The sequence below is a fragment of the Pelophylax lessonae genome, assembly GCF_965119305.1.
Source record: "Pelophylax lessonae genome assembly, chromosome: 4".
Classification (NCBI taxonomy): Eukaryota; Metazoa; Chordata; class Amphibia; order Anura; family Ranidae; genus Pelophylax; species Pelophylax lessonae.
In genome coordinates, this window is record NC_138771.1 from 599,245,104 (window position 1) to 599,272,452 (window position 27,349).

A 27,349-nucleotide genomic window follows, 5' to 3' on the forward strand; every position below is an offset into this window, starting at 1 on the left:
GAAGGTTCGGGAGCCGCACATCAGAATAAGACCTGCTGTGTGTGAACAAGTGGCGGTCTCAGCCTGAATCCCTGACAGGCCACGCCCCCATCACATTTCACTCCACCCTCTGGAGCTTACTCATGGGGATGGAGTCTCCTGTTGGAGGAGGCGGTTTATATGCATCATCAGCCACCACTATGTGGGTAATGAAGTGTCAGGTGTGTAAAGTAGCACATCGGGCTGGTCATGGAGATTATATCATTAGGAAGATACATAGGCAAAGCAACTATAGGAAATCCAATTGCTAAAAAGTAGTATGTGTGTAGATAAAGTAAAGTGCAAAAATATGTGGTGGTGTAGTGTGGTTAAAATATAAATACTTAAAGCGGTAGTATACCGTTTTTTGTGACTTTTAACTACAGATAAGCCTATAATAAGGCTTCAAAAAGAAACCTGATTTAGAGACCAATGTGGCCAATTGATGTGTGCAAATTGTCACCTACCATCCAGAAATCCAATAGGGGATTCCTTATTGGTCATAATCTAAAGCGGGGAGCCACCGCAACCCAAGATATGTACTCAAATGGTATGGATAAGGAGCTACAGAACAGTTCCTAAATAATGGTTGCAATAAGGGATGCTCACACCTGCTAAATTCAAAAATTCAAAAACTTTATTGAAAGATGAGGCATATTAAGGATAAAAAGGCCCCCTAGTAGAGGGGGAAATGCAGTACATGGAATGGAATCAATTGCGGTGATGTACAACATGTATGACATAAAAACAAAACAATGACTCACACACATAGCTGGCCACACACCCACCGAAAATAGAGATACACTAGTACAGTGACCTGTAGTATATGGCTCAAAACGAGCTTGTTGCTACGGCCAGGGCCTCTGTTAGTGTATCGGCATGCCACATTACCAATATGTCAAGAAGGAGGGTACCCAATGCAACACTAAATATTCAAATGTGCCAGACTGTATTTGATGATATTCCTTCAAACTCATATATCATGTCATGCATATGTTATTGAACCGAGAAGAACGTCTGCACCTGACATAATCACCAATCTGATATCAAGCCTGGTCAGGTGACCACTCATCTAGTGCAGTAACGTCCAGTATCAGGACTGATAAATAATCAGGACATCCTCATAAATTGGTAGACTGCTGGAGTTATTGTCAAAACTGAATATATGGATGCACAATTGGTGGGATGCTTGCATACAAGGGAGATATGGAGTAGAAGGAGATAGTCTGTCCTCAATTGAGGATGAATAATTGGCCAGTCTTTGGTGTAGTATAGACAGTGGCAATAGTAGTGGCCAGACTGTAGTCATGGGCAATTTTTGACCATCATGATCATCCAGGGGCAAGGGTGAATATTCTTTCAATGTTAGTCTGGTATTTGGTGGGAGCAGGGGAGAGACGCAGGTCACCTCATGGACTGCACAGGCTCACACCGGTAACAGTTAACAGTGGGTGATAGTGTTGGACATGATGCAAAATATATCACAGCAAAGAATATCGGCTAGACTGCCTTCAGCTGCATCTGGTCCCCATCCTGTTACTACATATACCTGGTGCTCATAGCCTTTTCTCAATCCCCATAGAAATCTCAATGCACACCGTACATCTGTTCATGGATGGCTGACTCCGGGCAGTGAATGTATCGATCTGTCTCCTGGTATAATAGCCCCTGGTTATGGTCGGCTCCTCCAGCGCACTCTGGGTCAGTGACGTCTACCGCACATGGCGGTTTGTGAGCCTGGACGGCTGGATCAACTGATTGCTGATTCCTCCAATGCGTGTGTGGCCAGCGTGTGACGTCAACGCGTTTCGCATGCGTGACGCATGCTTCGTCAGGACGTCATTGCGCTGTGCGGAGGGACATTTTAAGGAGGCATTTCCTAATTGAAAACCAGTCACAGCTGACATAGCTGCAGACACTCCTCCATATTGTCCTCCAGCTATTCTAAAAGACCGACAGCATAACGCCATCTTGTGGTTCTAAAAGGGTATATAGCGAAACAGTTCTCTCCATAGCCATATTAGTGCGGTTCCAGAGCCGCTCAACCGGAAGACTTTTTTCCCCCCTGTGGGGATTTGCTCTGGTAGGTAGGATTTGCGGGTGCAGTATAGAGGCAAAACAGATGGTTCTTCAAAGTAAATCAGGAGTGTTTTATTTACACTTCAGGAACACAAAAGTAACAGTCTTTCTTGGTGTTAACTCACACCCAACAAAAAGGAAAACTGACAGTCTTAAAGGCAGGTTTAAGCACAGCAACAAGTCCATTCACCTGTGTCTCTTTGGTGCTGTTCACACACAGCAATGGGTCAGTTCATCTGCTTGTAAGCTTTCCAGCCTCAACACCGACTTCCACAGCCTTCTGGTGCCTGGAGACAAATCTCAAACACCTGTTAGGCTGTCTGCCTTATAAACCCCAGGCAAGACCTGGCCTGGAGCGTGGGGAGCAGCCACCCACCCATACCTTAACTGCTCCCAATAAGAGCCGGCCCGGATTCGGCTTTGCAGCCACACTAAAATAGAAAAATGTCAAACAGCACTAGCTGCTGCTGACACAGAATTACCGGCTCTTATCTCACCGAGGCCAGGAACCTCGGTGACACGTATCTTCCGTCGACCACGGATCCATGTGCCCTGCCACATACCTCCCCCCTTTGTTCAACCCTCAGGGGGTGAACACATGTCATACAGTGTGCGCGAGACAGGGCATCCGCATTTCCCTGTAGGCGGCCTGCCCTGTGTTCCACTGAGAATTTGAAGTTCTGAAGGGACAGGAACCATCTGGTGACCCGAGCATTTCTCTCCTTGGCCTGGCTCATCCATTGGAGAGGGGAATGGTCGGTCACCAGATGAAATTTCCTCCCCAACAGATAATAGCGAAGAGACTCGAGTGCCCATTTGATAGCCAGGCACTCTCTCTCCACTATACTGTATCGGGTCTCTGCTGGGGTGAGCTTCCGGCTGAGGTACACGACAGGATGCTCCTCCCCATTGACCTCCTGTGATAGTACAGCCCCTAGACCTACTTCCGAGGCATCGGTCTGTACTATAAATCCCTTCTTGAAGTCTGGGGTGACCAAGACTGGGGACCCACATAGTGCCGACTTCAAAGCGGAAAAGGCCTCTTCGCACTTATCATTCCAGTGAACCATGACGGACTTTCGTCCTTTTAGTAGCCCTGTCAGTGGAGCAGCTAAGGTGGCAAAATGGGGAATGAACCTCATATAATATCCCAGCATTCCCAGGAATGATCTGACCTGCTTAGTGGTGACTGGTCGGGGCCAACTACGTATGGCTTCTATTTTGTTTATTTGGGGTTTGATGACTCCTCGCCCAACCACATACCCCAGGTATTTAGTCTCTTCTAATCCTATTGAACACTTTTTTGGATTAGCGGTCAGCCCGGCCTTCCTAAGGGCATCCACTACCGCCTGCACTTTGGGCAGATGACTTTCCCAATCCCGGCTGTGGATGACGACATCGTCCAGGTAAGCCGAGGCGTACTGACAATGAGGTCGCAACACTATGTCCATTAGTCTTTGGAAGGTGGCAGGGGCGCCATGCAGGCCAAAGGGTAACACCTTATAATGATATAGGCCCTGAGGAGTAACAAAAGCCGTTTTTTCCTTGGCAGACTCCGCCAAGGGTACTTGCCAGTACCCTTTGGTGAGGTCCAGCACTGAAAAATATCGGGCTTGGCCTAATTTCTCAATCAGCTCGTCTACTCGGGGCATAGGGTACGCGTCAAACTTGGAGACCTCGTTTAGCTTACGAAAATCGTTGCAGAACCGCAACATCCCGTCTGGTTTGGGTACTAAGACTATAGGACTGGCCCATTCACTTTTAGACTCTTCAATAACATCGAGTTTTAACATGAGTTGTACTTCTTCCTCAATAGCATGTCGCCGAGCCTCGGGTACCCGATATGGCTTTACCCGGACCTTGACCCGGGGCTCAGTGACGATATCATGTAGGATTAGAGACGTACGTCCAGGGAGGTCAGAGAACACATCTGTGTTCCGACTAATGAACTCCCTGACTTCCTGGACCTGTTTGGAGGACAGGCTATCTGCAGCTTTTACCGAGGTTACTGCTTCACAGGCTTCAAGAGGAGGGGCTGGACCCTTTTCACCTAGAAACCCTGGCTGGGGGCTGTCGTTCTCGGACAAGTCCCTATCTTTCCACGGCTTTAGTAAATTTACGTGGTACACCTGCTCCGGCTTCCGCCGCCCTGGCTGGTGTACTTTGTAATTTACTTCTCCTATCTTTTCGAGCACCTCATAGGGACCTTGCCACCTAGCTAGGAACTTGCTATCTACTGTTGGTACTAGTACCACTACCCGATCACCCGGGTTAAAGTTCCGGACCCTAGCCTGTCGATTGTAGATCCTACTCTGGGCTCGTTGGGCTGCCTCCATGTGTTCCCGGACCAAGGGCATCACCTTTTCCATCCGTTCCTGCATCTGGGTGACATAGTCAACAACACTTTTGTAGGGGGTGGGTTGTTGTTCCCAGGCCTCTTTGGCTATATCCAACAACCCGCGAGGATGCCTACCATATAACAGTTCGAAGGGCGAGAACCCCGTGGAAGCCTGAGGTACTTCTCGCACTGCAAACATCAGATAGGGTAGAAGCAGGTCCCAGTCCTTACCATCCCTGGAAACTACTCTTTTTAACATGTTTTTTAATGTTTGGTTAAACCTCTCGACCAGGCCATCCGTCTGGGGATGGTAGACGGATGTACGTAATTGTTTTATGTGGAGCAGCTTACAGAGTTCTCTCATAACCTTGGACATAAACGGTGTCCCTTGGTCAGTCAGGAGCTCTTTAGGCAGTCCCACCCGGGAAAACATTTCCATTAACTCCTTAGCTATAAGTTTGGCGGATGTATGTCGCAGGGGTATCGCCTCCGGGTAGCGAGTGGCGTAGTCAAGGATGACTAGAATATGTTGGTGACCCCTGGCAGATTTTGGAACAGGGCCGATTAGATCCATAGCGATTCGTTCAAATGGGACCTCAATTATCGGGAGAGGTATCAGGGGACTACGGAAATGGGGCTGGGGGCTAGTTATCTGACAGACCGGACATGACTTACAATACTCTTCCACTTCTCTGAACACACCGGGCCAATAAAACCTCTGTAGTATGCGGTCCTGTGTTTTCTGCCACCCCAAGTGTCCCCCAAGAACATGTTGGTGGGCAAGCTCCATAACAAGCTTGCGGTACGCTGTGGGCACCACCAACTGTTCAACCAGTTCACCCCGGATTTGATTCACTCGATATAACATTTCCTGTTGAACAATAAAACGTGGAAACATCAATTCAGCCCCAGGGTTTTTTGGTTTACCATTAATGATTACAACATTTTCCCAGGCCCTGCTTAGGGACGTATCCCGGTGTTGTGCGGTCCCAAAATTTTCCCCGGAGACATTGAGGTCTGCCAACTCAGGGCCGGATGGCAAGTCCTCCACGTCTCCCACCATTACATTTAGTGGGGTGGTGTCCCCCTCTATCACAGAAGCTGTGGTCACCCCTACTGTGGGCCCTTCGAACTCAGGCTCCCAGGGCTCTGGCCTCACACTGGAACCAGGCCATTCTGCTAGGGTTGTCCCTGTCTCAGGCTTGTCAGACCCTTTAACCGTAGGCCACAGTGCCGGAAAACCTGGAAAGTCCCTTCCGATTATTAGTTCATGCGGTAACTTGGTAGCGACAGCCACCTCATGGGTCCATTTGCCGGCCGCTGTAGACAAAGTTACCAGCGCTGTGGGATAGTCCTTTAAGTCTCCATGAATACATATGACCCCGACTCTGCGGCCGGTATATTCAGCAGGCCGTATTAACGCCGTTCTCACCAGGGACACCAGACTTCCTGAGTCCAGCAGAGCCACTGCAAAAGTGTCTCCCACTTCCACCTGACACAGATGGTTACTGTCTATCACCTCACCAGTGCCTGTGGCGCATAGCTTTCGTGCATACAACGAGTGGCGGTCTCCATAGTTAGTCTACATAGGCTCGTCCTGTTGGGGACACTCAGCCCTCACGTGACCTGGCTCCTGACACCGCCAGCAGACTATTGGGGCCGGGCGTACAGGGAGTACGTCTTGAGTGTGTCTCATTGCCACCAAGCGTTGGGTCTGTGGCGGAGATTTCCGGGGTTTGACTGGCCCCCTCCCCCCTGTACATCCCTGCAAGTTCTTGGTGGCCTCATAGCGCTCCACCAGGTCAACCATATCCAGAGCATTGTCAGGAGAAGCCTGGCCGATCCAGTGCTGGAGGGGATAAGGCAAGGCCCTCCAAAACATGTCAGCCAATAAGCGGTCCAGCATATCAGTGGGCTTTAACAGATCAGGCTGCAGCCATTTTTGCAGTCTGTGCAGTAAATCGTAATATCGTGGCCTTGCCGGTTCGGCCGCTTTGTAGCCCCACTGATGCACTCGCTGAGCGCGGACTAAGACATTCACGCCCAGTCTCGCCAGGATCTCACCTTTTACGGTCGGGTAGTCGGCAGCTTGGTCATCTGTCAAATCGAAAAACACCTGCTGGGGTCCGGATGCCAGGAACGGAGCGACCACCTCAGCCCACTGGTCACGGGGTAGCTTCTCCCGGACCGCCACTTTTTCAAATATGGCGAGGTACGTCTCGACGTCATCCGTGGGAGCCATCTTGGGTATCGCTGCACGGACCGCTTTCCGGGCATCATGCACTCCCCGAGACACCCCAGACTTTTCCAATGCCAACACATGTCGCAGCAGCCGTTGATTAGTCTCCTGCTGTGCACGCATAGCCTCCTCATGTCTTTTCTGCTGTTGCAGGTTAGTTTCCCGCTGTAGCTCTATGGCCTGCTGTTGTCCTAAACTGGCCTGGGTAAGCTGCCTTATCAATTCCTCCATCTTTTCCTGTGGCTGCAGCTTAGCAGGCTTAATATACGACATGTACAGTCACATTCAGCAGAACAAAAATATTTTGGCGTTTTACGCCAGCCTCACTGCGCATGCCCGCATCCGAGCACCAAATGTGGGGATTTGCTCTGGTAGGTAGGATTTGCGGGTGCAGTATAGAGGCAAAACAGATGGTTCTTCAAAGTAAATCAGGAGTGTTTTATTTACACTTCAGGAACACAAAAGTAACAGTCTTTCTTGGTGTTAACTCACACCCAACAAAAAGGAAAACTGACAGTCTTAAAGGCAGGTTTAAGCACAGCAACAAGTCCATTCACCTGTGTCTCTTTGGTGCTGTTCACACACAGCAATGGGTCAGTTCATCTGCTTGTAAGCTTTCCAGCCTCAACACCGACTTCCACAGCCTTCTGGTGCCTGGAGACAAATCTCAAACACCTGTTAGGCTGTCTGCCTTATAAACCCCAGGCAAGACCTGGCCTGGAGCGTGGGGAGCAGCCACCCACCCATACCTTAACTGCTCCCAATAAGAGCCGGCCCGGATTCGGCTTTGCAGCCACACTAAAATAGAAAAATGTCAAACAGCACTAGCTGCTGCTGACACAGAATTACCGGCTCTTATCTCACCGAGGCCAGGAACCTCGGTGACACGTATCTTCCGTCGACCACGGATCCATGTGCCCTGCCACACCCCATATAGAGCACTAGGTCCAGGACATTTATGCTTTCTTAGACTGGAAAAACATGTTAATACATATCACTGTCTCAATCACATAAAAGCAGTTTTAAACAGTGAATATGTATTTTGACTCCACATGGCGTGATTCACAGTACGAGTGGACAGTGATACATTATATATCCGTCACACTACGCTAGTTGAACACGCTCGGTATGCCATGTTGTTAATTCTCCCATCTATATAAATTTTAAACAAAATCATATATGGCTTTTCATGTTGTATTTTATTCAAGTATTATAGGTATATGTCTACATGGCATTTTGACGGAAAAATCCAATTATGCATATAGTGATCAACTATTCATTATCCTCTGATACATTGTCAGTGCCAGTGGAAGGTAAAGTGAACTATCCATAAACTCGGTAAACTGATCAACCTTTGCCACAAATAGGTTGGAATCTCACATTCCCAAATGGGGACCACTTTCAAAGAAATGTATATCTACTCCCACCTAGAGGTGGAGGAAAAAGAGGGGGAAGAAACAAAGAGGGGGGGGGCTACACACAGAGGGAACTTATTTTGCCTGAAGATAGGGGATTTCCATAGGGTCTATCCAGATTAGCCTGTTATTAACACAGACATACCAATAAGGTCCTATAAGGTTACTCCTGAAGGGGAGGGGGCCTTTTATATGGATACGAAGTAAGAAACTTCAACAAAAAGCACAGTATCACAGTTGCTAAGCTTTTCCCACATAGAGAAGCTCCAGTGACACTGTATTCTTACCTCTCATGTTAATTATTAGCCATATTGGCCAGGGCTTTATGTATTATTCCATAATTACTGTACTCATAAGGAATAAGGTGATTTTATACTGTTACAGAGGGAGCCTTGAGGGGAGAGTGCCTTTTGTTTAGCTACCTCATGGGTGCCTCGCAATTCTTCTCAGGGTTCGAGAAACACTCCTAAGCTCATGTCAGTATTTAAACCCATGGGGGCAAGTGTTTGTAGACGAAAAATCCACGCCTTCTCCTCTCTTAGCAACACTCTGTCATAGTCACCCCTTCTGGTGGATATTTTCAGGGCCCAAAATCCCTTTATCCTGAGACCTTCTGGGTCACTGTTATGCTTGTCCGCAAAATGCAGGCCTATTGGTGTTTCCTCCTTCAGGCATACACTTTTAAGGTGTTCGCCAATCCTTATGCGTAACTGTCTCTTGGTTTTGCCCACGTAAAGCTTGTGGCAGGGGCACTTAATTAGGTATAGGACACGTGAGGTTGAGCAATTGATAAAGGACTCGATCTTATACGTCACTTCTCCTTTAGAGTCAGTGTATGTCTGGGACTTCTCTACATGGCTGCAAATATTGCAATGGCCGCATGGATACATTCCCTTCATTGGTGGTAATTCAGTTAGCCATTTGTTTTTTGGAGTTCTTATAAATTCTGAACGCACTAATTGATCATTAAGGTTTGTTGCCCTCTTGGCCACCATGAGAGGCCTGGGGCCTACTATTTTTTTAAGGGGTTCATTTTTTTGAAGGACATGCCAATGTTGTTCAAGTATTTTCTTTACTTCATGCCAATGGCACCCGAATTTTGTAATTAAACGTGGTGAATTAGACCTTTCAGTTTTTGGTTTGTTCTGGACAAGTAAGTTTTCCCTGTCTCTCATCCCTGCCCTCTTTTTAGCCCTCCTGATCGTTCGGTGGGAATAACCCCGTTCACGGAACCTCTCATATAAATCTTTAGACTCCCTTATGTAGTCTTCATGTGTTGAGCAATTTCGTTTTATATGAATAAATTGACCCACTGGGATTCCTAGTTTTAAATTTGCTGGATGATGGCTGTCAGCTCTAAGGAGCGTGTTGGTTGCTGTGGGCTTTCGGAATGTGGAGGTTATGAACTTCCCGCCCCTGAACTCAACATTCAAGTCAAAGAATGAGATGGATTTTTTATCAACAGACGTATATTCCTATTATTGGTATTGAGTTCAGTCATGGACTGTTCTAACTGTGATAGTGTGCCATCCCACACCATAAGTACATCGTCTATGTACCTCAGCCAGGTCAAGGCATGGCTGAGGTACATAGGCGAGGCATACACAGTTTCCTCCTCCCACATTCCGAGATGGAGGCAGGCATATGAGGGGGCCCATGGGGCTCCCATCGCCGTGCCTCTGATTTGCTGGTAATAAGTACCTAGGAATTGGAAGACATTATTTTGAAGGGAAAACTCCAACAATTCTAAAAGGAATTAGTTTTGGGCACCTTTGAGGGGAAATTTTTGTTCTAAGAAGTGGTAAACTGAGAGTATGCCCCAGGAATGTGGTATAGAAGTGTAGAGTGATTCTACATCTATTCCAACAAGGAGTACATGTGTGTCAAACTCAAGATCTTTGATCTTGTTCAAGACGTCCCCCGTATCTCTCCCATACGAGGGAAGGTCGAGAACAAGGTCTTTGATCAAAGAGTCAAGGTATTTCCCTATTCTATCCAGGGGACCACCACAGGCAGACACAATCGGCCTGCCCGTGGGGTCCACTGGATTTTTGTGAATCTTTGGAATAATATAAAACATTGGTACGTTATATTCCGTCACATACAGGAATTGTTTTTCTTTAGCTGTGATTAACATGGCTTCATAGGCGAAAGTAAGTTTCTCATTGATATTGAGGACCAAGTTTGGTAAGGGGTTATGGTGAATTTTTTATAGGTGTCCCTGTCAGACAGGAGACGTACAGCCTCCCTCTCATATTTTTCTGCTGACAGAAGCACCACATTCCCTCCTTTATCGCTTTTTTTAATCACTAAATCCTTGGCTTTTTTAAGATCACCAAGGGCTTTCCTCTCACTGCGTGTAAGATTGTCAGAGGGCATAGAGCTCCAATTGACCAATTTCAAATCCTCCTCAACTAGCATCAAAAATGAATTCAACCATTTATTTGTACAGAATTTAAGCATAGTAGTAGAGCGTATACGGATGTCACTTTTTCTTATGCTGTCTGTGCCATATGGGAGCTCCACATCCTCTGACAATTCACCAGCTTCATCTAGCAAGGATTCTAAGATATAGACATAGGTCCTTATAGACCTCGAAGTGGTCCATACCGGAGGTGGGAGAAAAGGACAGTAACGCTGTATGCGATTTTTTCAACACGAAGTTCGAAAGATTGATCACTTTAGGGTCATTGGACACTTCAATTCCGAAGGAGTTATAAGTGTGATCAATATTCTCAACATCTGTGGAATTATTTATTACCGACGATTCCTCGGTCTTGTCCGTTTCTCCCATACATTTCCCTGTCCTCCTGATCTTTCTCTTTCTCTGTCGTTTCCTCCGCCTTTGTTTTTCTTGTTGGGGGTTTTTTTCAGAATCCCTTTCGGTGTGGTGGGCGGGGTAATTTCCTCCGCTGACTCCTCCCCTAAAAAAGTGACTGAACGTTCATCTTCGTCACTTCCAGAGGGCATGGAGTCATAGCCAGAATAGTTTCTGTAACTTCCACCTCTTCTCCTTGATCTATTGCGTCTATTTTTAGATGTTGAATCAAATATCTCACCACGTGACCAATCATCTAGATCCCTCTGAAATTTTGATTGTTTTGTATTTTTCAAACCCTTTTGGGTCCTTTCTATTTCTTTTTTCAAAAAATAATTTAGTTTTTGGAATTCCTCTAGATCTTTATGGGGTTCTAATTTATCTAGTATGGTCTTAGTTTCTTCCTGAATTTCCTCCAACTGTAGTCTTTCCTCCTCTACTATGAGTCCCATGATTCTAATTCCATGTGCTATGCATTCCGTTTTCCATTTTTCTAGGAAACGTTCAGTATGTAAATGCATAGCTGGAATAACACGTTCTCGTAGCCCCCTGGGTATAATTCCCTGGGAGATATAGGATTCTAAGGATAAGACATCCCATTTTCTATTTAACGATCGTACAAGTAATTTCTTATGTTCTTTGAATAAATTTTTTAAGTCCCCATTTGTTTCAGAGTCCAATCTACTGTGGTCAAAGGTGGCTCTTATTTCAGCATCGAGGGAGTCCCCTATCATAAATGCCATGATAGACATCCTGGAAATGTGTTAATAAATTAAGAACTCTTAATAAGTCCGGTATATTGCAGCAGCTCTGGAACCACACCAAAACTACGAGTGAAATACTTAATTGAAAAAACTATACATATAAAAACATATATACCCTTTAGTCACACATGTATACAGTACCTCACCGCAACTGATCCCAAAGTGTTCACAGTCCTAGTGTGCATAGGACGAAATAGATAATGCATTAATTAGGATGGGGACTCATAGTTAGGCAGAGAAGGAGTTCCATAGATGGATCAAAATGGGGAAGCTACTAAAAAGAAACCTGATTTAGAGATCAATGTGGCCAATTGATGTGTGCAAATGGTCACCTACCATCCAGAAATCCAATAGGGGATTCCCTATTGGTCATAATCTAAAGCGGGGAGCCACCGCAACCCAAGATATGTACTCAAATGGTATGGATAAGGAGCTACAGAACAGTTCCTAAATAATGGTTGCAATAAGGGATGCTCACACCTGCTAAATTCAAAAATTCAAAAACTTTATTGAAAGATAAGGCATATCAAGGATAAAAAGGCACCCTAGTAGAGGGGGAAATGCAGTACATGGAATGGAATCAATTGCGGTGATGTACAACATGTATGACATAAAAACTAAACAATGACTCACACACATAGCTGGCCACACACCCACCGAAAATAGAGATACACTAGTACAGTGACCTGCAGTATATGGCTCAAAACGAGCTTGTTGCTACTGCCAGGGCCTCTGTTAGTGTATCGGCATGCCACATTACCAATATGTCAAGAAGGAGGGTACCCAATGCAACACTAAATATTCAAATGTGCCAGACTGTATTTGATGATATTCCTTCAAACTCATATATCATGTCATGCATATGTTATTGAACCGAGAAGAACGTCTGCACCTGACCATAGGCGTGCGCACGGGGTGTGCCGGGTGTGCCTGGGCACACCCTAATGCCCAGGCACATCTGGCACACCCCAGGGCTTTTTTGCTGGCAGAATGTGTGGGAATCAATCTCTATTTCAGCACCTCTGCTAATGTATAATGGCAGCGCTGTGAGTCTGTCGGCTGTGTACCTCCTACATGTGAAGTCACTGACCGCGGATTAAGCAGGCAGGCGGCCGCATTTTCCAATGCTACCTCTATAGTTCCGGCTACAGCATCACTGACAGCTGAATATCAATCCGCCGCCTGCTGTCAGGTATGCTGTAGCTAGACTATAGAGGTAGCAAATATCACAGTGGCAAAACAATAGGGGTGCGACCCGGCCCCGTGCTGAAAGGCGCCCCTGTAGCTCCCCTGTCAGTCACATTTGTCTTCACTGCTGTGTCGGTTCTAGGTACAGATGACTACTTGTCACCATCCTGGATAGTGGGACAGCTAGCATCAGGCTGGATAGGGGAGCCAGCGGGGCGGCATATAGGAGAACCGATCTCCTTATTCACTTCTTGACTCCTGCAGGGCTTTCAGTGGCTGCAGGAGCGGGATCGGTTGTTAGTGTATGCCGTCCCACCGGACCTCCTATCCAGACTGCTGCTAGCTATCCACGATGGTGACAAGCATCCGTACCTAGGACTGCCTCCTAGCTCCGCCCCCCAACTCCAGCTTCAGCTCCCGCCTCTTCTGTCAATGCTGTTCCTGCCGCTGAAATGAAAGGAGAAATGCTAGAAATGCCTCCTAGGCTCTTCTGCCTGGTAAGACACAAACGCAATGTCTGCCACAGCAGAGTGTAGTGTTCCAGCCTGGTGTCCTAGTGACTGTCACTCTGCCCCCCCCCCCATACTGCCCCCTCCTTTTATTTTGTCCCCTCCATACTGCCCCCTCCCATCATGCTGCCCTCCCCCCTTACTGCCCCCTCTTGGCACACTATACCCCCACTGCTGCCCTCCCCATACTGCCCCCTCCTGTTATTTTGTCCCCTCCATGCTGCCCCTCCCATCATGCTGCCCTCCCCCCTTACTGCCCCCTCTTGGCACACTATACCCCCACTGCTGCCCCCCATACTGCCCCCTCCTGTTATTTTGTCCCCTCCATACTGTCCCCTCCCATCCTGTTGCCCCCCATACTACCCCCTCCTGGCAAACTCCCCCAGTACTGGCCCCCTCCCATTACGCTGTCCCCCTCCCATCATGTTGCCCCCCCATACTACCCCTCCTGGCACACTGTCTCCCAGTACTGCCCTCCACTGTCCCCTCCAATTGTGCTGCCCCCATATCATACTACCCCCTCCTGGCACACTGTTCCCCCATACTTCCCTCCACTGCCCCCCTCCCATCACGCTTTCCCTCTCCCATCATGCTGCCCCCCCATACTGCTCCCTCCTTTACACCAGAGTCCACAGTACTCTTTACATCCAATTTCCCAGTGTAAAGGGGAACTCTGAGGATTCTGATGTGAGGGAGGCTCTCTGGGAACCTTGATTTAAGGGGGGAAAACTGTGATAGGCTAAACACTATTGACTCTGCTTTTAGGGGAAATGCTGTAGACTCAGATGTAAAGGAGGACTCTGATGTGAGGGGAGCACTGTGGCCACTGTGGAATATGTAGCGGCTCCTTCACAAATGCTTTGTTTTCTGAAGAGCGATCCACAAACAGATTGATCTTCAGAGAGCATTTTAGAGGAGGTGAAGAGGCATTGTATTGCCTCCTCACCACCTGCTTTAACCCATTGAACTCTACATTGCACATGGTTGTGGGGCGCTTGCAGAATGCCACCATTCATTTGAATGGGTCACAGTCAGTGGGTTCTACACCTGCTGAAAGCAACAGGGGATAAAATTGCAGCTGTGGCATATGAACATGCCCAGCTGCTGCCTCTACAGCTAAAAGATGGTAGCGGTTGAGGGGTGGTAAAAGAATGTTTCGAAAGCAGAATTTTACTGCCCTTCAACCACTATAAACAATTAAATGTTGTAATAAGTTACAAAAATAAAGTGTTTTATTTATTTATTTAATACATTTAAAAAATGTTTTGATACATTTAAATGTTTGTTCACATTTATTTATAAGGGTGTTTGCGTGTGTATGTATATATATATATATATATATATATATGTGTGCGCATGTGAGTTTGAGTTTTGGGGTGCACACCCTAATGCAATAGGCTGCGCACACCTATGCACCTGACATAATCACCAATCTGATATCAAGCCTGGTCAGATGACCACTCATCTAGTGCAGTAACGTCCAGTATAAGGACTGATAAATAATCAGGACATCCTCATAAATTGGTAGACTGCTGGAGTTATTGTCAAAACTGAATATATGGATGCACAATTGGTGGGATGCTTGCATACAAGGGAGATATGGAGTAGAAGGAGATAGTCTGTCCTCAATTGAGGATGAATAATTGGCCAGTCTTTGGTGTAGTATAGACAGTGGCAATAGTAGTGGCCAGACTGTAGTCATGGGCAATTTTTGACCATCATGATCATCCAGGGGCAAGGGTGAATATTCTTTCAATGTTAGTCCGGTATTTGGTGGGAGCAGGGGAGAGACGCAGGTCACCTCATGGACTGCGCAGGCTCACAGCGGTAACAGTTAACAGTGGGTGATAGTGTTGGACATGATGCAAAATATATCACAGCAAAGAATATCGGCTAGACTGCCTTCAGCTGCATCTGGTCCCCATCCTGTTACTACATATACCTGGTGCTCCTAGCCTTTTCTCAATCCCCATAGAAATCTTAATGCTCACTGTACATCCGTTCATGGATGGCTGACTCTGGGCAGTGAATGTATCGATCTGTCTCCTGGTATAATAGCCCCTGGTTATGGTTGGCTCCTCCAGCGCACCCTGGGTCAGTGGCGTCTACCGCACATGGTGGTTTGTGAGCCTGGACGGCTGGATCAACTGATTGCTGATTCCTCCAATGGGTGTGTGGCCAGCGTGTGACGTCAACGTGTTTCGCATGCGTGACGCACGCTTCGCCAGGACGTCATTGCGCTGTGCGGAGGGACATTTTAAGGAGGCATTTCCTAATTGAAAACCAGTCACAGCTGACATAGCTGCAGACACTCCTCCATATTGTCCTCCAGCTATTCTAAAAGACCGACAGCATAACGCCATCTTGTGGTTCTAAAAGGGTATATAGCAAAACAGTTCTCTTCATAGCCATATTAGTGCGGTTCCAGAGCCGCTCAACCGGAAGACTTTTTTCCCCCCATATAGAGCACTAGGTCCAGGACATTTATGCTTTCTTAGACTGGAAAAACATGTTAATACATATCATTGTCTCAATCACCTAAAAGCAGTTTTAAACAGTGAATATGTATTTTGACTCCACATGGTGTGATTCACAGTACGAGTGGACAGTTATACATTATATATCCGTCACACTACGCTAGTTGAACACGCTCGGTATGCCATGTTGTTAATTCTCCCATCTATATAGATTTTAACCACTTTACCACTAGAGCATTTTGCTGTCTTACGTCTGGGCCACTTTTTGCGATTCGGCGCTGTGCGAATTTAACTGACAATTGCGCGGTCATGCGACGCCGTACCCCAACGAAATGTATGTCCTTTTTTTCCCACAAACAGAGCTTTCTTTTGGTGGTATTTGATCACCTGTGCAATTTTTACTTTTTGCGCTATAAACAAAAAAAGAGCGTTTATTTTGAAAAAATAACAATATTTTTAACATTTTTTTATATGAATTTCCCCCCAAAAAAGATGCAAAACCAATTTTTTTTTAAATTTTTGGCCAATTTGTTTTCTGCTACCCATGTTTGGTAAAAAAAATCGCAATAAGCGTATTTTGATTGGTTTGCGCAAAAGTTATTGCGTTTACTAACAAAGGGAAAGATTTATGTCATTTTTGGTGTTTTTTTTTTTAACGAGTAATGGCGGCGATCTGCGATTTTTTTTGCGGGACTGCGACATTGCGGCGGACAGATCGGACCCTTGACTGACATTTTTGACACTTTTGGAGGTACCAGTGACATTACTGCAGTAATCAGTGCTATAAATATGCACTGTTACTGTAAAAATGACACTGGCAGGGAAGGGGTTCATTTTATTGGAGAGGGAGGGGTTAATGTATGCCTGGTGCTTACTGACGTGTGGGGGGGAGGTGACTGTGTGAGACAGGGACAGATCGGATGTCCAGCTATGCTGAACACTCCGATCTGTCACTCCCTGTCACTGAGGAGATCCGCCCGCTCTGTTTACACAGGCGGGCGGGTCTCCAAACTGGATTCCCCGACGATCGGGGCAGAGCAGCGGCGATCGCCGCTGCTCCTCCCCTGGCCCGACTCCCGCTGAGAGTGAAAACAGCGGGAGCGCGCCTCCGGCGGCGCGCGAGCGCCGCCTGCAGGGGAGGAGTCTGGCGACGTAGGTCTACGTCGTCAGACCTACAAGAGCCACTTTGCCGCAGTAGTACTACGGTACTCAGCGGTAAAGTGGTTAAACAAAATCATATATGGCTTTTCATGTTGTATTTTATTCAAGTATTATAGGTATATGTCTACATGGCATTTTGACGGAAAAATCCAATTATGCATAAAGTGATCAACTATTCATTATCCTCTGATACATTGTCAGTGCCAGTGGAAGGTAAAGTGAACTATCCATAAACTCGGTAAACTGATCAACCTTTGCCACAAATAGGTTGGAATTTCACATTCCCAAATGGGGACCACTTTCAAAGAAATGTATATCTACTCCCACCTAGAGGTGGAGGAAAAAGAGGGGGAAGAAACAAAGAGGGGGGGCCCTACACACAGAGGGAACTCATTTTGCCTGAAGATAGGGGATTTCCATAGGGTCTATCCAGATTAGCCTGTTATTAACACAGACATACCAATAAGGTCCTATAAGGTTACTCCTAAAGGGGAGGGGGCCTTTTATATGGATACGAAGTAAGAAACTTCAACAAAAAGCACAGTATCACAGTTGCTAAGCTTTTCCCACATAGAGCAGCTCCAGTGACACTGGATTCTTACCTCTCATGTTAATTATTAGCCATGTTGGCCAGGGCTTTATGTATTATTCCCTAATTACTGTACTCATAAGGAATAAGGTGATTTTATACTGTTACAGAGGGAGCCTCGAGGGGAGAGTGCCTTTTGTTTAGTTACCTCATGGGTGCCTCGCAATTCTTCTCAGGGTTCGAGAAACACTCCTAAGCTCATGTCAGTATTTAAACCCATGGGCGCAAGTGTTTGTAGACGAAAAATCCACGCCTTCTCCTCTCTTAGCAACACTCTGTCATAGTCACCCCTTCTGGTGGATATCTTCAGGGCCCAAAATCCCTTTATCCTGAGACCTTCTGGATCACTGTTATGCTTGTCCGCAAAATGCAGGCCTATTGGTGTTTCCTCCTTCAGGCATACACTTTTAAGGTGTTCGCCAATCCTTATGCGTAACTGTCTCTTGGTTTTGCCCACGTAAAGCTTGTGGCAGGGGCACTCAATTAGGTATAGGACACGTGAGGTTGAGCAATTGATAAAGGACTCGATCTTATACGTCACTTCTCCTTTAGAGTCAGTGTATGTCTGGGACTTCTCTACATGGCTGCAAATATTGCACTGGCCGCATGGATACATTCCCTTCATTGGTGGTAATTCAGTTAGCCAGTTGTTTTTTGGATTCTTTCAATAAAGTTTTTGAATTTTTGAATTTAGCAGGTGTGAGCATCCCTTATTGCAACCATTCTTTAGGAACTGTTCTGTAGCTCCTTATCCATTCCATTTGACTATAATAAGGCTTACCTGTATGTACAATTAATATCTCCTAAACCTGCACGGTTTAGGAGATATTTGCACTGCATGCAGCCGCTGACGCGAGTGGCACATGCGCTCTGAAGGTCCGGCAGACCTTCAGCGGCGTTCCTTGCCGGGAAGTGCCGGAAAATTAAAGTGCCGGGAAGTGCCGCATGCGCGCGGGAGTGACGTCATCGCGGCTTCGGCTAATCACAGCACCGGAGCCGCCGAACCCGGAAGAGACGCCGAGGGATCATGTCAGCTCCCACAGCGGTGTCCGGGGGTCCGTGTTGGGGCTTCGTTCTAAGGTAAGTATTTCATAATGAGCTAGTATGCGATGCATAACAAACAAAGAGCTGGGGGGGGGCACACCCTGAACATGCATTTCTAAATCTGGTGCAGCTATGAACGAAGCAACATGCATATTTACAGAGAATAGCGCACACATGCAAAAGACATCCTGAACACATGCTATTCTCTCCCAGCGCGGGAGAGAACCACCAGGCCAGCAGCAGAAGAAGCCGGCGCGGCGAGGAGGAGGACGACAGACAGGAGTCACAGGACACTGGAGTCAGCAATTTCAGAAAAGAAGGCAGGTGAGAGGTAGTGATGTCGCGAACATAAAATTCGCCGTTCGCGAACGGCGAACGCGAACATCGGCGAATGTTCGCGAACCGGCGAACATTGCGAACCGCCATAGACTTTAATAGGCAGGCGAATTTTAAAACCCACAGGGACTCTTTCTGGCCACAATAGTAATGGAAAAGTTGTTTCAAGGGGACAAATACCTGGACTGTGGCATGCCGGAGGGGGATCCATGGCAAAACTCCCATGGAAAATTACATAGTTGACGCAGAGTCGGGTTTTATTCCATAAAGGGCATAAATCACCTAACATTCCTAAATTGTTTGGAATAACGTGCTTTAAAACATCCAGTGTGTGTATACGATCAGGTATGATGTTGTATCGATCAGGTAGCGTAAGGGTTACGCCCGCTTCCCAGTGACAGACCAAACTCCCCGTTTAACGCACCGCAAACAACCGCAAACAGACCAGAACCGACCAAAATGGGACAGGAACTGGGCTTTAAGGGTTAGGGTTAGGTTTAGTGTTAGGGGCTAGGGTTAGGGTTACGGTGAGATACTTAGAGTTAGAGTTAGTAACCCTACCCCTACGCCTCTTACCCTAACCGTCTAACCCTAAGCACTAAAAATAACCCTAACCCTAATTCTAATTTTTTTCTGGTTCTGGACATGCTACAGAGCTGAAACTTCACAGGTACACTTTTTAGACCCCCCAGACACTAAATCACACAAAAAAAGTTATTAAAAATTGTCCTTTTTGATAGAGAGCCAATGATTGGAAAAATTTAAAAAAAAATAAAAATAAAAAATTTCTTTGGATTTAGCATCTGGTGGGTCTAAAAAGTGTACCCGTGAAGTTTCAGCTCTGTAGCATGTCCGGAACCAGAAAAATTTACGAATTAGGGTTAGGGCTAGGGTTAGGCTTAGGGCTAGGGCTAGGGTTAGGGTTAGGGTTAGGGTTAGGGTTAGGGCTAGGGCTAGGGCTAGGGCTAGGGCTAGGGCTAGGGCTAGGGTTAGGGTTAGGGTTATTTTTATGGCTAGGCTTAGAGGGTTAGGTTTAAGGTTAGAGGGTTAGGGTTATGGTTAGAGGGTTAGGGTTAGGTTTAGTGTTAGGGGCTAGGGTTAGGGTTACGGTGAGATACTTAGGGTTAGAGTTAGTAGCCCTACCCCTACCCCTCTAACTCTAACCCTCTAACCCTAAGCACTAAAAATAACCCTAACCTTAGCCCTGACCCTAACCCTAGCCCTAACCCTAACCCAAGCCCTAACCCTAATTCTATTTTTTTTTTCTGGTTATGGACATGCTACAGAGCTGAAACTTCACAGGTACACTTTTTAGACACCCCAGACAATAAATCCAAAGAAATTTTTTTTTTTTTTTTAAGTTTATTTTTTTTTTTAATTTTTCCAATAATTGGCTCTCTTTTAAAAATGACAATTTTTAAGAACTTTTTTTGTGTGATTTAGTGTCTAGGGGGTCTACCTGTGAAGTTTCAGCTCTGTAGCATGTCCAGAACCAGAAAAAAAGATCATTTTTAAGTAGAGCAGGGATGGTGGGAACCCCTTTTACACCTATATGATCTTTTTTTTCTGGTTCTGGACATGCTACAGAGCTGAAACTTCACAGGTACGCTTTTTAGACCCCCCCAGACACTAATCCAAAAAAAGTCATGCCTGCCACCGTATATATCAGTGGTGGGTGGGCAGTGGCACTGCAGTGGGAACAGTACACTCTGTGGACCTGACAGTCACTGCCAGCCCAGGCAACTGCAATAATAAAAAATATATATTTTTTTTCAATTTGCAAAAAGATGCTGTGCCACCGTATATATATCAGTGGTGGGCAGTGCACTGCAGTGGGTACAGTACACCCTGTGGACCTGACACAGCACTCACTGCAATTATGACAGAGGAAAAGAAAAAATAATTTTTAAAATGCAAGGTACTGTGCCTGTGCCACCCGAAATGAGTGTGGTGTGCACACAGTACAGTCTGTGGTGGGTCTGTGGCCTCTCACACACAGCGGGCAGGTAACTGCAGTGCACAATAGATATATATATATATATATATATATATATATATATATATAAAATATATATATATATATATATATAAAATACTCAAATACCAGCCCTCAAAAGGGCTTTTGGGGACAATATATATATATATATATATCACAGAACAAAAAAAATTACACAAATACCAGCCCTCAAAAGGGCTTTTTGGGGACAATAGATATATATATATATATATATATATATATCTCCAAAAAAAACCTCAAATACCAGCCCTAGGAAGGGCTTTTTGGGGTGCTGTCCTTACAGCAGGAGTGTACCAAGAACACTGGCTAACAAGACCAGGAACACTGACTAACTGTCCCTAGCTATAACAGCAGTAGCAGCAGCACTTTCCCTGCTCTCAGTAACACAGAAATGATCTAAGATGGATGCTGCCCTTGCTTATTTATAGGAGGTGGGAGGGTGTGGGAGGGAGGTATGCTGATTGGCCTGGAATGTGTCTGCTGACTGTGAGATTCAGGGTCAAAGTTATGATGTGGGGCCCGGAAGTCTAGGATTACACCTAGCACCTTGGCAAGGGTGAAGGAACTGATAGGTGTGCGGTTGATCACTATGGAAAAGGAAGGTATAATTGGAAAAGGAAATATTATGAGCTCAGCTTTTGAGTGTGAGAAAGTGGTGTGATATCCTTACTGATATGCCAGTTACTAAATTAGTGATGTGTGGGGAGACTGTGACGTGTTGAAGAGATAGATTTGGGTGTTGTCAACATAGAGATGGTATTGGAAACCAAGTTAGTTTATTAACTAACCCTGGGTGGAGGTGTTGATGATAAAAAATGGAAGTGGTCTGAGGACAGAGCCTTGGAGGGCCCTTATGGCAATCTCCTGGGAAGTGAGCGATTTAAACTGGCCATAGACAATTCAAATCTTGGCTGGATCACCAGGGACCAACTTAGATTCCAAACCATGTATGGACAGGCTGATTGTACCCAGGTTGATCAATTGATCAACTTGATCAACATTCTCTCTGGAGAAGAGAAGCTTGAGAAGGGATATGATATCAATGTACAAATACCGGACTGGAGACCCTAGCATAGGGAACAAACTATACAGCAAAAGTGAATATAAAAGGACTTGCGGCCATTCGCTAAAATTAGAATAGAAGCGGTTTAACCTTAAATTGCGTAAAGTATTCTAATCCGTCAGAGTGGTAAGGATGTGGAATTCTCTTCCACAAGCAGTGGTGTCATCGGGGAGCATCGACAGTTTCAAAAAACGATTAGATGGGCACCTTAACCACTTGCCGACTGCCTAACGCCGATTTACGTCGGCAGTCAGCCCCTAACAGGCAAAGCGACGTAGGTCTACGTCGCTAGCCTGTGAGGCTCTAGGGAGCGAGCATGCGCCGCCGGAGGCGCACTCCCGCTCGCTCATGGACCCCCCCCACGTGCGTGCCCGGCGGACCCAATGTCCGCCGGGCACTCGCAATTGTCCGTTACAGCGGGAGAAAGGCAGGCGGCTAATGTAAACACAGCTGCCTGTCATTCTCCCCTGTGTAAGAATGGAGATCATACGGTTCTGCTATGTAGGACTGTTGATCTCTGTTCTTACACCTCAAGCCACATCCAATCACAGTTAGAAGCACGCCCCTAGGGACACACTTAACCCCTCCTTCTCAAATAAAGTTATCTCCTTCCCTGCCAGTGTCATTTTTACAGTAACAGTGCATATGTATAGCACTGATTACTGTAGTAATGTCACTGGTAACCCCAAAAGTGTCAAAAATGTTAATCAAGGGTCCGATCTTTCCGCCGCAATGCCGCAGTCCCGCTAAAAAAAATCGCAGATCGCCGCCATTACTCGTTAAAAAAAAAACAACAAAAATGACAAAAATCTTTCCCTTAGTTAGTAAACGCAATAACTTTTGTGCAAACCAATCAAAATAGGCTTTTTGCGATTTTTTTTACCAAACATATATAGCATAAAACAAATTGGCCTAAAATGTTAAAATTTTTATTTTTTTGGGTGACGGCTGTCTCTCCTTCTGTTGCTGAGGAAGGTGGTCACAGGCGGTCGGCCTTGTGGACCAGAAGTGGGGTGCTGAGCCAGGAGGTCCAGTGGATGCTGACAAGGGAGTTGGAGGCAGAGCGACCCAGGGAAAAACAGTGTCCGTGAGTACTGGGAAGCTTGTCAGGGGTCTGCCCAGGAAGGGGACCACTCCAGTAGGGTTTTCAGTGGACAGAAGTGGACAGTGAGAAAGGGGGTGCCAAGTTAGACCCTGAAGAGGAACTTAAACGAGAGTACATATTCTTTACCTTCACTTTAGTGGCATGGTGAAGCAGTGGCCTTGCCGCATTCTACAGTCAGTTGTCCTCAGAAATTGTGCATAGTTCAAGTTTGAGTATCCCGCTCATCCCTTCTCCCATCCAAGTTCCCTTAAAAACACAAAAAACCAAATCCCCTGGACTATTCATTGTCTAAGCCAAGAACTTGTAATGCTGTGTGTCTGCTATCAGTTGCTAATGGTAACCCTGGGGAACCCAAGAAGTGTAATTCTCAGCATTCCTCTAGGAGGCAGTGCTACAATAATTTATGGTTCTTTTATTGCAAGGTACATTTATCTTGGTCAGGTCCACGCATCAAACAGTTAAAGTACTTTGCCTAACATTTTCAAGAAACAGTTGCGTAATATTTTTCTTCCTCACATTTGTGGTGAGGTTACATTTGCATCGCAAAAGTGCAGTATGACGGCAGTGGTAAAATAGAGGATCAAGACAAGAGTTGGGCCCCTCATTGAGTCAAAAAGTCAATGCCTTTCGCTGTCTCAATGGTATGGAGGGAGTTACATGAAAAACCTATAAATGAATGGAAAGTTATGTTATTGGTATCAATAAAAAGATACATTTATAATGATTGGTGTGGCACCATTCTCATTGCTATATCACATTTTGCAAAAAATGCTATGGTTTATAATTGCACATCCCCCTCATAATTTTGAATTACTTTGATGCAATTTTGACCTGAAGATGTATCTCAGAAACTGAAGCCAATTAATACTCAGGACCAGGAACGGACTGAGAACCCTCAGGGCCCCCGGGCAAAATAAATTAAGGGGCCCCCTTCCAGGCCCCACCCATGTTCCGCCTCCAGCCAACCCTTGCCCCACCTCCAGCCACACCCACATTCCGCCTCTAGCCACACCCCGCCTCCAGAAGAAGGGTAGGAGAGCGGACGTGTGTCTCTTGTGTCTCTGCTCTTCTCCCTCCCCTCTATCTGGCGGCACCTGCTATGCCAGGCCCAGATGCAGGAAATGGGCAAGCAGCGCTCAGGATACATAGTTGAGGGAGGGGGCACTATAATGGGGTGCAGTGTTGCCAACCCCCCTGAGTAAAAATTACTGAGAGGGTGTCCAAAATTTACAAGACAGAGCCACATGAAATTTACTAACAGAGCCACATTTTTTACAGACAATTCAAAAAATTACATAAAATGGCTAATTTCAGTGCAAAACAGTGCAAATATCAATATTTAGGCTATATATTGTGTTAATAGCACATGTTACTAGTGTGATTAGCAATGTGTTTTAGGTATAACAAAAGGCCAAAAACATTTTTCTCCATTTATATGAAGGTCAGGTTAATAAAACCCAACACAGGGTTTTCCTTTACAGTGTAAAGTGAAAGAGAACATTGGGGACCCTGATGTAAAGGAGACCTCTAAGGACTCTGATGTAAGAGGCTTTGCTGTGGACTCTGGTGTAAATGGTAACTCTGATGTAAAAGAGTCTCTGGTCACCACAGCCCCCTTTACTCAACAGTCCATAAAGCTCCCCCTTACATTACTGTCCACAGAGACTGCATACAATGCACAAGAGACAATCAAAGACTGCATAAATGGCACTAGAGATGGTCAGTGACTGCATACATGGCAAAAAGAGATGGTCAGAGACGGCATATATGGCAGAAGAGACGATCAGAGACTGCATACATGGCACAACAGATGATCAGAGACTGCAGACATGGCACAAGGGATGGCCAGAGACTGTATACATGGCACAAGAAATGGTCAGGGACTGCAAACATGGAACAAGAGAAGGTCAGTGACTGCATACATGGCACAAGAGACGGTCAAAAACTGCAGGCATGGCACAAGGGACAGTCAGAGACTGTGGGCATGGCACAAGGGGCGGTCAAAAACTGCGGGCATGGCACAAGGGGTGGTCAGAGACTGCGGGCATGGCACAAGGGGCGGTCAAAGACTGCGGGCATGGCACAAGGGGCAGACAGAGATTGCAGGCATGGCACAAGGGGAAGTCAGAGACTGTGGGCATGGCACAGGGGGTAGTCAGAAACTGCGGGCATGGCGCAAAGGGTGGTCAGAGACTGAGGACATGGCACAAGGGGCAGACAGAGACTGAAGGCATGGCACAAGGGATGGTTTGAGACTGTGGGCATGGCACACAGGGTGGTCAGAGACTGCGGGCACTGCACAATGGGTGGGCAGAGACTGCAAGCATGGCACAAGAGGTGGTCAGAGACTGGGGGCATGGCACAAGGGGTGGTCAGAGACTGTGGGCATGGCACAGGGGGTAGTCAGAGACTGCGGGCATGGCACAAGGGGAAGTCATAGACTGTGGGCATGACACAGGGGGTGGTCAGAAACAGCAGGCATGGCACAAAGGGTGGTCAGAGACTGAGGGCATGGCAAAAGGGGCAGACCGAGACTGCAGGCATGGCACAAGGGATGATTTGAGACTGTGGGCATGGCACAAGGGGTGGTCAGAGACTGCAGGCATGGCACAATGGGTGGTCAGAGGCTGCAAGCATGGCACAAGGGGTGGTCAGAGGCTGCGGGCATGGCACAAGGGGTGGTCAGAGACTGCGGGCATGGCACAAGGGAAGGTTGGAGACTGCGGGCATGGCAAAAGGGGCAGTCAGAGACTGAGGGCATGGCACAAGGAGCAGTCAGAGACTGCGGGCATGGCAAAATGGGTGGTCAGAGACTGTGGGCATGGCACAAGGGGCGGCTGGTACAATAATATTCACAGCCAGATTCTGACAGTATAAAGATAAAAGCAGTTTGTATGCCCTACCTTCCAGAAATGGTATGGCAAAATCTTCATCTGTGGTGGTATCAGTGCCACTGCGCCCCTCCCCCCTGGTCTCACTCGTCTCCAGGCTCCTCTCCCTCATCTTCAGGCTCATCCCCCTTGTCTCACGCGGCACCTCCCCCTCACCTCTTGGCCCCTCCCCCTTGTCTAGATCGGCTTCAGATTCTTCCCCCGGACTCCCCCTCATCTCACATGCCCTCCAGTTCAGCGGCGATTGTCTCTATGTGCTGCTGAACTGGAGTCACACTCTACCTCCTATTTGTTTGCTGAGTCTGAGTGAGTGAGTCCAGTGAAGGCCACCATGGGATAGGGCAGCTAGGGAGGCAGTCAGATACCTGAAGCCAGGTTTCAGTAACAGCAAGTAGGTTAAAAGAATTGAAGATGAAAAAGTTTCTGGAAGATGTGAGCTAGCTACAGACTGTGTAGATATTAAAGCGGAGTTCCCTTAATTTTTGTGTTTATTAACCACTCGTCCTCCGGAAGATTTACCCCCCCCCCCTTCATGACCACGCCATGTTTTGAGATACGGCACTGCATTATTTAACTGGAAATTGCGCGGTCGTGCAACACTGTACCCAAATAAAATTTTTGTCCTTTTTTTCCAACAACTAGAACTTTCTTTTGGTGGTATTTTGGTATTTTATCACCTCTGCGGTTTTTATTTTTTGCGCTATATACAAAAAAGAACCAACATTTTTTGGAAAAAAAATATAAATATTTTTTACTTTCTGCTATAAAACACATTCAATAAAAAAAATGTAAAAAAAAATCGAAATTTCTTCATCAATTTAGACCAATATGTGTTCTGCCACATTTTTTTTGGTAAAGAAAATCCCAATAAGCGTGTATTGATTGGTTTGCGCAAAAGTTATAGCATCTAAAAACGATGGTATTTTGTTTTACTAGAATTGGCGGCAATCAGGGACTTATAGCGGGACTGCGATATTGTGGTGGACAAATTGGATACCTAACTGACACTTTTAACACATTTTGGGGACCAGTGACACTAATACAGTGATCAGCGCTAAAAATATGCACTGTCACTGTACTAATGACACTAGCTGGGAAGGGGTTAGCATCAGGGGTGATCAAAGGGGTTTTTTTTTTCCACAATAATCTTTATTACATTTTTTAACTGATCAAAGGTTTAACTGTGTACACAACCTAGTGGGGGAGGTGCTTTGACTAGGGGAAGGCAAAGATCTGTGTTCCTGCTTTGCAGAAACACAGGATCAATACCTTCCCTTCTGGCAGAATGGCAATCTGCC